Source organism: Biomphalaria glabrata, chromosome 2, assembly GCF_947242115.1.
Source record: "Biomphalaria glabrata chromosome 2, xgBioGlab47.1, whole genome shotgun sequence".
NCBI classification, from domain to species: domain Eukaryota; kingdom Metazoa; phylum Mollusca; class Gastropoda; family Planorbidae; genus Biomphalaria; species Biomphalaria glabrata.
In genome coordinates this window covers 15,531,936-15,544,317 of record NC_074712.1, presented here as the reverse complement: position 1 = coordinate 15,544,317, position 12,382 = coordinate 15,531,936, and positions in this window count along the sequence as shown.

Genomic DNA, 12,382 nt, shown 5'->3' with positions numbered 1-12,382 from the left:
AAATGAAAGCTGTGTCTGTAAATTAGAGATGTCAGTTTTGTGTTGAAATGAAAGCTGTGTCTGTAAATTAGAGATGTCAGTTTTGTGTTTAAATGAAAGCTGTGTCTGTGAATTAGAGATGTCAGTTTTGTGTTGAAATGAAAGCTGTCTTTGTAAATTAGAGATGTCAGTTTTGTGTTGAAATGAAAGCTGTGTCTGTAAATTAGAGATGTCAGTTTTGTGTTTAAATGAAAGCTGTGACTGTAAATTAGAAATGTCAGATTTGTGATGAAATGAAAGCTGTGTCTGTGAATTAGAGATGTCAGTTTTGTGTTTAAATGAAAGCTGTGTCTGTAAATTAGAGATGTCAGTTTTGTGTTTAAATGAAAGCTGTGTCTGTAAATTAGAGATGTCAGTTTTATGTTGAAATGAAAGCTGTGTCTGTAAATTAGAGATGTCAGTTTTGTGTTTAAAGGAAAGCTGTGTCTGTGAATTAGAGATGTCTGTCTTATGTTTGAACGATAGTTCCGTCATGAAGAACATTTATCAAGCTTGAAAAACATTTTGGCAGTCAGACTTCTCTACAAGTAAAATGAACAGGGAAGTCATAACTATGAAATAATGGAGAGACATCTTGCACAGAGAGAGGTCAAAGTTGATGTACATTTGTTTTTTCTCATTGCCCTAAACGTCTTGTTTCAGATACCGATGAAAAATTATTAAATGTTTGTTTCAAATCTAGTAGCTCTGTACGTGAATTTACGAAGATGACATTTTAATAGAAATAATAAAAGTCTTAGAAGACATCTATATGTAGTAAATAAACAATAGTCAAAAAACTGGCCAGTACTTTCTTAATTGCAAATCATATGTCCTTGGGACCTCAAAGAATAATAATGTTAATAAACTTAATTTTAATATAAGCCCTATGTATTTAATAAAGAAATTTTAAAACAGAATCGTTCCTCACTGTGTCGTTGTGTATGAACCAATGATTGCAAGTAATTATCTTCTGGATTGTGCTGGAATAAAAAGAACAAACCAAATGTGAGCTTGCGCTCCCAGAGCTAGTTTTATATGTATTTTTGTTGTATAGGTTAGATCTATTTTTATATATTTTATTTTTATAGGTTAGTGTCAGATTTTATAATTGTACTTCCGCATATTTATATAGGTTAGTGCGGGATAGTATAAAAGCGATGTACTACATGCTGTCTTAAAACAGTTGAGTGTACATTTGACCAGTGGTCAGTACCATATCTGTCTGTGTGACAGCCGAAGATCTTTGTGGTCTGTCGTCTAATTATTTTATTATTCGGTACCTGGGACGGCCTGTAAGTTTGTAACTATTTTATTTTTTTTACTAGATCTATGTTACACTATGTGTAAGGACAGTAAGGTAGTTATTTTATTTTCTACTTGGACTATTTGTCATAATAGTTGGCAACATGCTGTATTGAAGATGGCGGCGTCCATCAGTCCTAATAGAATATAGATCTAATATAGTTTTGCATTTATGTATTGCAGGCTATTGTTACTGCTTTTAGCTGCTGCAATTACTCTGCTGAAATAGCTGCTGTTTATAACTGCTGTTGTAGATCTATTCTAATTCTAGATAATCTAGAATCTAGTGTTATTTTGTTTCTGCTATTGATAGATCTAGTTTTAAAGTTTTGTTATTGTTTCTGTAGATCTATTCTAATTCTATCGAAGCTAGTGTTATTTTGTTACTGTAGTGACTAGTGTAGTGTTGCCTAAGTGGCTTAGTTATAGTCTGTTTCGTGCTTTAGCTAGTTAGTAATTAGTTTAGTCTAGTTAGTAAGGTGCTAAGACTTAAGGTGTTCTTGTTTTAGTGTTAGAGTTATTGGTTGAGATTGAGTGTAGTAGTAGAATATTGTAGATCTAGACTAGTTTATTGTAGTGATTTAGTTCTCTTTAGTTAGATAGTTGTTTTGATCAGTTTGTGTTAGATAGTTAGTTTGTTGGTGTTTGTAGTGTCGTAGACTTAGAGGATTAGTCAAGTTAGTGTATATATTATATTTTATTATTGATTTATTTTTGTATGTAAATAAAGTTTCTTTTTGTTTTATTTATCCTAAAGTAAAAGTTTCGTTATTGCTTTCTTTTAGTTAGTTTAGTTTAGTCTAGTTGTCTGGTTACTTAGGTGACTCTAGCCCCTTGGTTGTAGACTGAGGTGTCACAGATTGAGAAGAAAGGGGGGCCAGCTTACCGCACCGAGTGACCCCGACCCCTACAATACGGATCTGGTATTGAAATTCTCAAGTTAAACACCGTTATCTGCTTCTTGTTTGTATTTTCTTAGGTCCGTGCTACGTTCTACATGTATATTTGGGATAGTACACTCTAAGCTAATCGCAGTGATCTTTCTCTTTCTTTACACTTTGATATCTGAGATCCCATCGAAGTTCTTTAAATAATAAAATATTTATATAGAATATAAAATACAGTAAAAGAGAAAAAGAAGAGAAAGTGATGTGAACAAATGTGGAGGCCATATAATGAAATCTAAAGAAAAAAAATAAAGAAAATGGAGGAGGAAAAGAGTAGGAAATATGGAGACAAAAATAAACTATCTCAATATGGAGAAATATGGTGGCATAGAATGGAACCTTAATTTAAAAAAAAACTCTACTTATTCCAGAAAAGTTTGAAGAGTCTAATCATAGACGACGTGTCGTCCTGTTTGCTTTTTTGTAAAAAATAACGCCAACTGATTTTTGAAATTGTATTCCTGATCCATTGGTGGATTCGATGGTGGCCGCCTCTGAGTTTGTGTAATAACACAAACTCTTTTCGTAATCTTGTTAATTTTGTTTCTGTGAGTGTATGTGTGTGTGTTTTCATTTGTAAATTGTGTTTGAGTGTTTTAAGTAATATACATTTTAGTCTTCTGTCCTGAGGTGTCTCTAAATGTATTGATTTAACTAATGGTGTACCTCTAGTCAAAAATGAATATCCATCGGTTATAGATATCGCGGCTCTATTTTGCGTCTATTCAGGTTTTATCTGTATGTTCATCGCATTTTCTATGTTCCAGGGATTCTCATTGTGTGTCGTTTTTTTCTTTTTAGAGGCCCCTGAAAGGGGAAAAGACGCTATTAGTTTTGTGTGGTCTGTCCGTCAGTCCGTCCGTCCCGTTTAGATCTCGTAAACTAGAAAAGATATTGAAAATGCAACATCATAGTAGCAACGGCTACTTTTTTCTTTTCTGAAATTGAAAAATCTAATTTTTTAAATCAATTATGCAAGCAGTTTTTTTTTCATAAAATACACCATATATACAAATATTCACTATTAATAGTAACAGTAATTAATAGTAATAGTAAAGGGGCTATTTAGTAAGGGAGATAACCATTTGCCATATTTTTACCACGGTTAAAATTTTTGTCAAAAAAAAATATTTTTTTTACAATTGTATTGCTAAGCTAAATACATTCTGTCATACTAACTACTAATTTTACAAAAAAAAAAAAACAAACTTTTTTTTTAAATAGAACAAAATCTATTTAGTATGCATATAAGTGTAAAATAATTTAAAACAACAATTAATAAGAATTTTTTCATATTATCGCGAGAACTGTAGAGTTGCACTGTACTTATGGAACACCTAACTAAAGGATTTTTTTTCTCTTTAGGCTATGGATAAGAGATTGACCCTTTACAAAACAATTAGATAATCATTATAAGCCATCAGTTATGCAATGTTCATATTGAACATCACATTCGCTTTCACCTATCCCTTCGTCTGCTGAACTGTTGAACCCAAGATCTGTCAACCTTCTTTCTCCATTCTTATTTGTCTTTGGTAGAATTTCATTCTGATTGAAAATATTTAAACCTGTCTCTTTACCTTTACCACTTCGGGGGCTGAATTTGAGTTTGTGTTTCCAGACAAACTGACTTTGTAACGTTGTTTATTCGGGATTTTTAAAATGTTAAAATTGAAAGTTTTTCAAGACAAATCCACAATTCAAAGCTAAAAATTCAAATAAAAATTTCGTAAATTACCGTGGGGTCTATAAATAACGTTCACACAGCAAATTTTTTCTAAACCTACTTTCCCCCACTCCCCTCTCCCTCAACATGCCACAGGACACCCACCCCACAGCCTATCCGCCCCAGTGTTTGACGTTGAAAAGTAGACTGTTGGAATACTTCAACCCTGGCTCAATCATAATAACAGCTCTTGGTAGATGGGGGAGGGGGGGTATGATTGGCTGAAGGGTACCTGGTGGGTAGGTGTGGAGTCATTGTGGAAATTAATATCATTTCTGAAGTCAGTCACGTAGGTCATGGGACTTATAGCCTCTCCCTGCTGAGTAGGAAATAGGTCAAAGTTTAACCTGTCCTTGCCATTCTGAGGCCAGTGGACCGTGACGACTGGCTTACAAAAAAAAAAAAAAAACTGTACTACGCATTACATCTTTGGTCGTGTAGTAGTTGGAGAGAGCGATAGAGAAGTTTGGAAAGAGAGAAAGTGAGATTGAGAGAGAGGGAAAGATTAAAGAGATCAAGACAGAGAAAGTTAGAGTGACAGTGGCAGAGTTACGGAGTGACAAAGAAAGACACAGAGAGTGAGAGAGAGAGAGAGAAAGAGAGTGGTGTCATTTATTGGTGTCATTTATTAATGTCATTTAGTGATGCCATTTAGAATATGTTTGATTTTGTGTTGTCATTTAGTACTGTCATTACGCGATGACATTTAAATAGTTATTATTAACGGCTACTTGAGAAAGTTCCTATGTATTAAAATTAGCTGCCCATTTGACTCAAATATTTGGACTTGTATTTTTGCCTAATATATTTATACTTTCCCCCAATAAAGAAATGTGTTTAGATGACATTGCAGTCTCTTCCTATTCACACTGTCAAAGTTGGCAGGAGATCCTCCAGAAACACGCGTTGCACATTTTTAGCTATGCCTTGACATTTCTTTCAACTTAGGCCGAGCCCAAGAAGAATGTTTTGAATTGTGAATAGCCGAAACACTTTAAATTTTATAGCAAAGTATGCAGCGACACGTGACCTGCTTACAGAAGCTTCTTCATTGGATATTTTTTTCCTTTTTAAATTCAACCTTAAGAATTCTACGATAGTTCCATTTGGATTTGGGACAAACAATTACTTTGTGTAGGGTAAGTAGGAGTGGTCCTGACCCTAAAAAAGGATAATTGGATTGATCTCCAAAAATAGAATTATGTGCAAAGTCTGTATCTAGAATAATCTAGATCATTATCTAGAATAATCTAGATCATCTAGACCTGAACTATTGTTGTCTGTCCAATAATGAGGAGACGCAGACCTATATACAGTATACTGTTGACGGGAATTTACATAAGATCTATGATAAGTCTGCTGTTTGTGACTAGCTGCTTCAGAGAGTACAGTCCCTTTGAAAATGTGTTATGCTTATGCGATATCTATATGTGTTTTACATGTGTGCGTCATGTAAGGGCTAAGAATATCGGTCCATAATAAAGTAAACAAAATTTCCTCCAAATACGCAAAACGGTCTGCCTAAGATCAGAGAAACTTCAAACTATCCCTATGCAAAGGTTACAATGCCAATATTGCCAAATAAACTACCCGTATTCTCTTATTTGTGTGACCAGAAATGTCACCTCTAAGTGGTCAGCAAACAATCGTTTCGAACCTTGCTATCTAACAGGTCAGCAGACCATTAGATCTAGCCCATACCCAGCCATGCAGTGTACATGTTGTAAAGTGTACAATAAAAGAGACGCCCATTGTCTTGAAATTTCAACGTCAAAATATATTAAAACTTATTATCTGGTTATAATATAAACATACAACTTTTAAAAACATTGAAAAGATTTATTGAAAAGCGTAAATATTCTTCTTTACCCATACCAGTGTATGCGCGCGCGCACGCACACGCACACACACATACACACACATACATACACACACATACACACACAAAATACAATTCCTTTTAAATGACAAAAAGATTGTTGCCTTCTGTCTACTTTTGTATCGACGCCTCTATTTGTTAGGAAGAAGTCTACCTTCCCTCTCCCATTCCCCTCTCAGTGTTACACCTTACTCCAGATCTGTTTCTTATGAATTGTCCCGCCAGCAGGAGGTTAAAGTCTGAGCCTGTCTGTGGTCACGTGATGTTGTGTGATGATGTAGCCGAGGCAACTTCTATTTTTTTTTCCTATCAAAAGTCACCCCACATGGCCTTCAAAATACCAACACACACACACACACACTAAAATGTTAGAAAGAATGAAAGAAAAAGCAATTTATGGCCATCAAAACGTCTTTCAGCACCGCCCTCTACCGGATAGGCGAGTCGTGCACGTATTTATAGCCCTTGGTGTGGTACGAAAGTTGTTACCTGAAGAATGTCTATTGCTACTGTCTAGTTGACACCCAGAGTATCCCCCCCCCCGCGCCTAAACTATCCCCCTATTAGTCCTCCCCTGCCCACCCACTCACACACGTTTTTCAATGTTGGAAGCTGGTCAACCGTGTCAAAGGACACTGATATTGGTAACCAAGCAAAAGTCACGCGGCTGACAGCGACCTGTTTTGATTTGTCCAGGTCTCCTGTTCAGTATCAAAGCATAGCAACCTATTGTCGTCTGCTGGTCAATGTTATTTCCATAATAGGAGAAGCATGTTATAGGAGCCACTCCTCCAGAAATGGTCATTTGGTGAACTGGTTGGTTAAATGGTTAACATCCATTGTGCTGATTGGTTAAAAGTGCATGCTTTTTTTTGTTCAAGTCTGCTGGTTATGTAAGACAAAAACAATTAGACCTTGACATTTTGCTCTTCTTTCCACTGTGAATCAGTGAACCTGCTGCAGACAGGAATTTGGGTTGTCTAAGTTTTAAGTTATTAGGTCAATCTGTATTACAAAGTGCAAGGCTACTCATTAGACTATATAATATAAAAGCGAGCTATATGTATGTGTTCATTAAATGCAATGTAATCCAGTATTCTGTGTACATTTGTTCATGACCTCACATAATGACAAGTAATCGGATGTTCAGACCTACTCTCACGAAAGAGTAGCACGCCTCCTCTAACCAGAAGACGCCTCTGACTTGGAGGAGGCCGTGTGGAAGACAAGCAGTCAGCTTGCTCATTCTTCATGGGTCAAAGGTCATATAATGCAGAGTCAGTTATAGGCTATGTATTTTTACCAACTCTAAGTTACAGAAATCGTCGCCTCTCTCTCTCTCTGACTCTCATTCTCTCTATCTTCCTCTCTGACTCTCTCTTTCTCTGTGTGTGTGTGGACGCGCGCGCTCCTCTATCGAAAGTAAAACTTGCTTGATCATGCAGAGTCTGAGTAATGTCAAGTTTTAGTTCTATGTTACTGTCATATGATACGGTTATATGTTACAGTCATATGCTACAGTCATATGTTACAGTCATATGATACGGTTATATGTTACAGCCATATGCTACAGTCATATATTACAGTCATATGTTACAGTCATATGTTACAGTCATATGATACGGTGAAATGTTACTGTTTTACGTAACATGTATATGTTATAGTAGTACATCTGACGTCATTATCAGGAGTGAGTACGTTGTCCTGTGTGCTCTCCGAGTGTGTTGAAGTTGAAAAAAAAAAGGAAACGCTACTGTTGTCAGTGTGTCAGCGCGTGCTCTAACCTGCCTCTTCACTCTGACGTAAAGAAAGCAAGATGGCAAACATGCCCAGTTGGGCTTGACAGGCCGTTTTGTGTCAATAATGGCAATAATTAAATCGATTATTCTTTGTCGATAGATCGATCGTCCTATTTTCTTGTCGAATCGGCTTGTAATGGTCAAGAATTTAATTAGAATATGGCTCTTTTTTTTTTCTTCTTCTTTATAGATTGAGATTCGATTTTCAATCAACAGTTCAATGAGCGGTAAATAGGTTCACTAGTTAAGCTACAAGACATAGCCATTAGGGCGTTGACATGATGTTTGTGTTGATGCACATGGGCAATTGACACCTAAGGTAGTGATCGGTCAACACATGTGTACACAGAAATGTTTCTGCGTGTTACGTTGTCAAAAGCATGGCTCAAAGACTATATATTAGTGATACCGACGGCAACTATGTTGAAAGAAGATTAGGCCAAAATGCGATTGGAGTTATAGGATAGGTTTAGAACTATATGCATAGACCTTGTTCAGTTGCCCTATCATACCTTATCCAAAACAAGATGTGAGTGTTTTCTGTTAACAATGTTACAATGATTTGACTACTTCTTTACATTGATGTAACAAGTTGAGCAATTAGTGTATCAGGCTAATAGTAATATTCTGTTTGTAAGCAAGGATGGATGTAATTTGTACCTATTAACACCGTTGGACTAACCTCCATGAAACTATACATGGAGCCCGTAGGGCATGCCAGAAGTCTCAGAAACCGGTTCCCCGACAAAATAGCGCGGACTAAATAACGCTGACAAAATAGCGCGGACTAAATAACGTTGACAAAATAGCGCGGACTAAATAACGTTGACAAAATAGCGCGGACTAAATAACGTTGACAAAATAGCGCGGACTAAATAACGTTGACAAAATAGCGCGGACTAAATAACGTTGACAAAATAGCGCGGACTAAATAACGTTGACAAAATAGCGCGGACTAAATAACGTTGACAAAATAGCGCGGACTAAATAACGTTGACAAAATAGCGCGGACAAAATATAGCGGAAAAAATATTTTTCAGTTAATTTGCAAGAAATACTTTAGATTTCGTAAAAAAAATGAATAGAGCCAATATTTTTTAAAAACGTTTAATGTTATCATAATTTATCAGTCAATTTGGAGGAAACAGTTTAAAAATCTTAAAATATAAATATGCAAACATTATGTAAACATTAGAATAAGCTACAATGAATAATTTCAAAATATAGTCACCCATTATTGGATCAAGTTGAAAATTTGCATAATTATTCAGTGGCGAAGACAATACATGAATCAATTTTTAAAAATATCATTTAGTCAATTAATTACTCCTTAGTTATTATTTTGTTTGATAACAACAAGGGAAATTAATCCTTAAGTATTTAGAAATCGCTGAATATTTAGTTTTTTCCTTTCAATAATTGTACACGTTATTTCTCCCACACCCATTCTCAGATCATGTTGAAACCTTTGACGATTATTTATTGTTCCTAACAAAACATGAATCCATTTAAAAAAAAATATCCAGTCTGTTAATTATTGGTAATTAATTTTCTTGTTAATTTTTTTTTTCTAAAGATTTTGGTTATCAAATTTACTTCCGTTAGCAGCTACTTCCGTTTCTGTTGACAACTACTATACACAGGTCTGGCTCCGCCCACTCTGGAGAAGCCAGCTACACCACTGATTATGCCCTGCTGTAAATACACTTTGACTGCTGGCTGACTAAATATAGAACACGTCCAAAGTTTTACGTTACAAATAGCTACTTTTTGAAGTTGGCACCATATCTGTTCCACTGAAGTATGCACTACTTTCTCCTTCACTGTGTCCCAGGAGGGCCAGATTGACTGCCACTTGACCCGTTTTTGTTTGTTTTTTTTTGTTTTCTTTTGTTCACACACACTCACACACACACATACACAATTTATCCTGCAGCTTAGAATTCGATCAGTTTTCTTCTAACGATACAAGATATTTGTATTAGCCGTTGTGACCCCGGGTCAACATTTCGTCAATCTCAGGTTGAAATCTAAGTCCTGTAGTGTTGAAGTTACGTTGAGGTTTTAGTAATGAGTCAAGTCCTACTCCAGCGTGAATCAGATGTTGGCTTGATGGTCGCTGAAGTAATATCTAATTAGATCGAGCTAAAGACTGGAGTACTGGCATTATTACTAGCTAAGATAGATCGGAACAGCCCCTCCATTCCCGGTATCTTCACCGGAAATGTAACTTCGATCTCTCATCTTATTATCTAAAACTCATTGGAAACTTGACCAACCTTTACCTGCTGGCAGCTGTTGTTGAATATCCGGAAGTTAACTGACTTCCGCCGCTCTGTTCTGCCACAACTTCCTTTCTTATCTTATCTTATAAATTACTGACGGTCTCTCAAGATAAGAAAATAATTACGTCCTATGCGTAGGCATGTGTAAATCAAGTCTTCCGATGTTAATTAGAGGCTTAGCTCTTTTATAATTTCTTGCTTTCCTTGGCTGAATCATGCCACCCATTCCATGCTCTAATGGCAATAGGGAAGAAAGAGAACTTTTATAAATGAGTTCTAGACTATGGAATAAGAAATGCGCCATTATCTTTGTGTATTTCTGAGTAATTTATAAAGTTGTGTTTTGGTACACTTAAGCTTTGATTAAGCGTTATGTTTAATTGCTAATTTACGTTTTAAGAAGTGTGATTTAGTGAGTTACACAAGAAAAATTGTATGATGTAACGAGTAACTTGACACAAGAAGTGTGATTTAGTGAGTTACACGAGACATATTGTATGATGTAACGAGTAACTTGACACAAGAAGTGTGATTTAGTGAGTTACACGAGACATATTGTATGATGTAATGAGTAACTTGACACAAGAAGTGTGATTCAGTTACTTTGAGATAGCAAGTGTGATTTAGTTTGTTACTTAAGAAGTAGGATATAGTGAAATAATTAATATAAAAAAAGGGGGAGGGGGTCCGGAAGCCACTAATATAGAGTTCATTTAGGTTCTGATGATGTCATCCTCACGTGACCTCGGTCGTCTGCTATCTGCTCTTCAAAAGTTGGTAAACAAAAGGTTGTGTTGATATAATCTAACATTAAAGAAAAGTTTGATGTTTGTATAAGGAACGTGGTTGAATGTGATACTTGATCCAAGGATAGAAATATCTTTTTTATTTCTTATTGATCTCCAGTAAGGTTAATGTGCTAAACTGAAGGCTAGGGTAGTAACCTCCTCTCTCTTGTATCACCTAAGCGACGCTAAAAGCAAACAAACAGACAAACAAATGAAAGTACACACAATGCACACCCCGCACACACACACACATCTACTTACACCCCCAAGAAAGAAAAAGGCGTGTGGTGCAGTCAAGCTTGACCTCCTGATCAGATCGCGAATAGATCAATATCATGGGAGATAATCCATTTTTAATTATACTTTGAAGTGTCGATGAAAAAACAACTTTCTGTTTGGAGAAGGGAAAAAAAAAGTTAAAATGAAAGTACAATCCTGACATTTTGACTTTTGAAACATGAACTCTGCCACAGAGGGAAAGGAAACGTGGCGGGGGGGGGGGGGGTCGGGGATGGAGCATGATTGTTTTTAAACTCTCCCCCGAGCTTTATTAGCTGGTGGCATTCACAAAAACGAAAATAGAAATAACCATCGTTATTTATAAAAATGCTAACGATTTTAAGACATGAAAGCGAAAATAAATCGCAAATGTTTATCACAATTATGAGTAACATACAAAATAAATAAAGCCCACCACACTGTACAGTGTTAAGCATGTATGCATTATTTTCATTATTTCGTTATAATATTCATTTTACAAAGCTTATATCAACTGACTTGTCTGTCTGGTCAAAAGTTTGTACACGTTATTTCTCCCACACCCAATATAGGATCAAGCTGAAATTGGGCAAAGTTATTTCTTTTACCTGACAACACAAGAATTAATAAAAAAAAAAAAACAATAGCTAATTAGTTATTAATTATTGGTAATTAATTATTTCATTTGGTATCTCAAACAAGAGAAAGAATTTGTACTTGACTGAAGAGGTGGTATAAGTTGAATTAATCCCCTTCTGAATCTTAATGAACACAACATGAGAATTAGGACAAGAGTATTGAAACAATAGATAACTATACAATCTTCCATGATCCTCTAGCAGAGTGGTTCCTGTGTTGGCTTGAGAAGCATGAGAAGGCATGAGCCATGAGTTCAAATTCGGGTCGTTCCCCCTTTTTTTTTATTAGTATAAATGCACCTTTAGATAAGATAATTTTATTGGTCCAAAAATGGAAATTCAGTTTTACTACAATTGACAACATTGTATATAACAATATAGATGAAAAAATCGAACAATGGAGGTTAGTCCAACGATGTTAATAGGTACAAATTACATTCATCTTTGCATACAAATAGAATATTACTATTAGCCTGATATGAAACACATACACATTCACAACCAGCGCTTTATGAATTAGACTTCTATGTACTTCTCGATAACCACAGCTGATCTGGTAACACTCTGACTGAAAGTGGGATAAAGGAATTTTTAAGTCTTTCTGTTTTAGACCTAATAGAAAGGAGACGACCACTTCGTTCAGATCTTATGTAGCAGTGGTCTAGTGGGTGCAGGTTGTCCTTAAGAATCGAGAGTGTTTTGGAAAGGCATCTTTCATGAAAAAGATCTCCAAGAGATG